Below are 4,358 nucleotides of genomic sequence, written 5' to 3' on the forward strand. Positions count from 1 at the left end.
GTCCTGCACTTAAGACGGAAGAATCGCATGCACTGCTACAGACTAGGGACCGAGTGGCTAGGCAGCAGTTCTGCAGAAAAGGACCTAGGGGTTACAGTGGATGAGAAACTGGATATGAGTCAACAGTGTGCCCTTGTTGCCAAGAAAGCTAATGGCATTTTGGGCTATGTAAATAGGAGCATTGCCAGCAGATCGAGGGACGTGATCATTCCCCTATATTCGACATTGGTGAGGCCTTATCTGGAGTAGTGTGTCCAGTTTTGGGCCCCACACAACAAGAAGGATTTGGAAAAATTGGAAAGATTCCAGCAGAGGTCAACAAACGTGATTAAGGGGCTGGAGCACATGACCCAGAATGTTAGCTACATCCCCACCTGTAGAAAATACATAAGTAAAATTGGTGGATTTAAGTCTAATTTTTCTACCCACAGGGTTGTAGTTCATGATCACCTCAGGCGGTCTGGGATGACGAGCCATGGTACTGTTCATATGATCCGGTAATTCAGATATGGACGAGTAATAACCTCATCATAGGATGAAACTCCACACCATAACTCCAAAGGTGATTTTGAAAGGGGTGTCTTTGTTGATAGTGTTCCAGCACTTGGGAGATCCAAGGGCTTAGTTAGCTGTATTGTAAAGTTCAAGCTGGTGTTTTGGGGAAAAAACCCAGAGCTGGCGTTGCTGGGCAAAGTGATTAAAACCCGCCATCACTCATTTCTCTCTCTCTCTCTCTCTCTCTCTCTCTCTCTCTCTCCCCCTCTTTGCAGGAGGAATGGTTTTCATTCATTTCCAAATGTCACAGAATTGAGAAGCTTCCACCCAGCTATTAAACTTGTCAGGCTACCCCAATCAATTCACCAGTAGCTCCTTTCTTCTCCCTTTTCTTTCTCTACTAGAACTTTGTGACTGTTGTAAAAAACATGGGCAGAGGTGGCTGTAGAATTTTAAATTCTTTCCTCAGTAGTCAAATCATCCATAAAAAGAGACAGTGTTTAGTAGACCTGACTTACACCGGTACCAATCTGTGTTTTGTGGGCGGGCTCTTGGCCATCATATCTGACTATAAACTCACAGATGCGGAATTGTGAGACGGGCCGAGAAAGTTGCATGAGAAACTGGGGTGGTCGGATCAAAAAAAGATTATGCTCAGTGACGTAGCAGCATTTGAACAGCATTTAGGAGTTAATATACAAGTGGGGCTTTAGGCGGTGGAAGGCGGATGGGGCTTTTTTAAATGGGAGGCCCAGTGTACCCCAAGATTTTTTTTCATCCTGTGGCATGATGAGCACTATTATGGGGTTCTGGATGTGAATAAGTTGCTTGCTGCAAAAAAAAAATATTGTGAGTTTTGCCACAGGGTGTACAGTCACGACCACTCTTGCGGGTATCATTGCCACCTCTGCTTGAGTGAGACGTGCTCAGACAGTGTGGGAGTGCAGCTGAGGTGTCCTCGCTGTAGACTGAATTGTCGCTCCAAGTTTAGACAGACACGTTGATTGTGCACCAAAAAAACAAGTCGAATGCCTGTCTAAAACTTTATGTGATAAGTGTAAGTCTTACATGGAAAAGGGGCACAGGTGTAAAGAGAGACTTTGTAAGCAGTGTCTGCGGGGTTTGATCACCAGTAATGTAGACAGCCACCTGTGTTTTAAGGATATCCTAAGAAAGGCCAAATAATCAGAAAAGTATATTTTTTAATTATTTTGAATGAATGCAGGAGACGGGGTTGCATGTGCCCAATGACATTTTTGCTATGTCTCTAAAGCTGAAAAAATCCTTGGAATGTAAGGGTGGTGAGTGTCTTTCTAACTTTGTTAAGACCTTCATGGGCAAAACGTTCCGCGACTACACGTACCTAGCGCACAATTCTAAAGGTTATGATGCATACTTCATCGTTAGACAGTTACTGAAGGAAAAGATGTTCATAGAACTGATAACTCAGGGTAGTAAACTAATGTGTGTGGAAGTTACGACCCTAGGCATCCTTTTTATAGACTCTTTAAACTTCTTGCCTATGATGCCTAGCAAGCTCCTGAAGGCGATGTGGTTTGAAGGTTACAAAGTATACTTCCCACATTTCTTTAACACTTTAGAAAACCAAAATTACGTGGGGCCTATGCCCAGGGTGGAGCACTATGGCGTAGAGAGCATGATGCCCAGAGGGAAAGCCGAATTTCTCGACTGGTATAGGAACAGTTCAACTTGCAGAAAGAACTCGCCCACTATTGTCAGTAGGATGTCAAAATTTTGAGACAGGCCTGTATCCTGTACAGAGAAGAGATCATGAAAATGACAGAGACAGGGGATATCATAGAGAGAGGACCTGGTGGATTCAGAGAGATAAAATTGTGTTGAAATCCTTTCCGGTACATAACGCTGGCATCTGTTGCAAGGCTATGTACAGGTTCATGTTTTTGCAGCCTAACACAGTAGCTCTTCTCCCTCCAGACAACTATCACAGGCAGAAAAAGAAATATTCAACCTCCTCTATTCAGTGTAAGTTGTAAATCGCTCACAAAGAAAATATGCAGATAAGGCACGCTTTACGGGGTGGGGAATTACATGTAGGCCCCTACTTTTTAGACAGTTATGCCATCGTTCATGGGGTATGAACAGCCTTTGAGTTTTATAGGTATCTTTTCCACGGCGCTGGCACCTGTTATTGTGAAAAAGCACAGACCCCTATGATGGGGACAACTTTTGAGTTTCTTTATTACAAGATGCAGCTCATGACTGACTATCTGAAACGACTTGGTATTGTAGTGGGGAGCCTCTGGGAGCATGAGTGGGAGGTGATGATAGAAACAGACAGGGAGCTTGCAGACTTCTTAAATGAAGCCCAGCTGCCTCAGCCCCTTGTGCCTAGGGATGCTTTTTAGGGGGGGAGGACTAACGCTATCCACCTATATTACAAACCTAACCCTGGTGAGAAAATCCACAATTATGATTTTACCAGCCTGTACCCTTTCATAAACAAAATGAAAGAATCCCCTATCGGACACCCAATATAGTTCATGACAAATTTGGACCCCTTGCAAACTATTTTGGAATTGCGAAAGTAAAAGTTTACCCCCATGAGGCCTCTTTTTCCCATTGGTACCTGTCAGATTGGGTGGCAACCGTATGTTCCTGCTATACTGAATCTGTGCAGAAACCGAGCAGCAGGAGATGTGCACCCATACTGACGAGGAGAGGGCCATTAGTGCAATTAAACACGGCTCTAGCGAAGAGATACGCGGTGGCTAAAATCTATGAAATCTGGCATTTGAAGAAAAGTCTGACAAACTCTTTTCAGAGTACATAAAATTATACTGCCACGAAACACAAGAGGCTTCAGGGTATCCCAGCTGGTGCACAGATGAGGAAAACCAAAATAAGTATGTTAACAATTTCTACTGAAAAAAAGGCATGCATTTATGCCAACAGGAGATCACGTTGAACCCCACTAAGAGCCAAATTGCTACGCTGTTTTTAAATTCTCTGTGAGGTAAATTAGGCCAAAGAACAAGCCTGCCCAATACCAGCATCGTGAAAGACCCTGACAAACTCTTTCAGTACCTGTTTCCCCCAATTACGAGCTTACATCCTGCAAGTTTATTGATGATGAAACACCGTGCGTGTCTTGGGAGCACACTGCTACTTGCTGAGGAACTGGAGTGATGGTTGCATGGTTACTCTTTACCACAGTATTTTGTTTTGTCCTTGGGTTTAACGTATACGAGCTTTTGACTGCCCTGATGCTTTGTCTGCCCTCTTGTGCTGTTTTGCATTGGGACTGTTGTTGTTGTTGTTAAAGGTCTCTGAACAGATTTCAGTTTTTTTGGCAGTTCTGGTGGAGGTGTCCCTGTCGCTCTGACTAGAGCATTGTCAGGAGAGGTGCCCATGCCTGATTAAGAAAAACAGAGATGTTCCAATTTAGCATCTAATAAACATTTTACAAAACTTAACGTTACCATCGTTCTCATACACACCTATGTATTTGCTTAAAATATAAAACCTGATAAATAACCAAACCAATAAGCGAAATATATTTACTGGGCTTCATCTATCCATCAGCCATTGATGCTGGTGAATTTTCCTTTTCAGCTGGCTCTTTCATTTTTCTTTTGAGCTTGTCTAAGTCTAAGGATCTCTCATGTTTTGACCGTACAGTGTATTTAGGCCTTTGGATTAAAGAACAAGCAAAATTTTAGTTAATATTATTCCCCAGTTGCATCAAATCATTATGCAGCATGGACAAAGAGTGACATTATATAATATATATTTTCAGAATTTAAAAACAAACAGCATACCTCAGTCTTGCAGTCCAGCAGCTATTCTGTTCAAGGTAGTTTCTGTTGAAAGAGGACAGTCTA

The sequence above is a fragment of the Emys orbicularis genome, chromosome 1 (assembly GCF_028017835.1).
Source record: "Emys orbicularis isolate rEmyOrb1 chromosome 1, rEmyOrb1.hap1, whole genome shotgun sequence".
In the NCBI taxonomy this organism is placed as follows: domain Eukaryota; kingdom Metazoa; phylum Chordata; order Testudines; family Emydidae; genus Emys; species Emys orbicularis.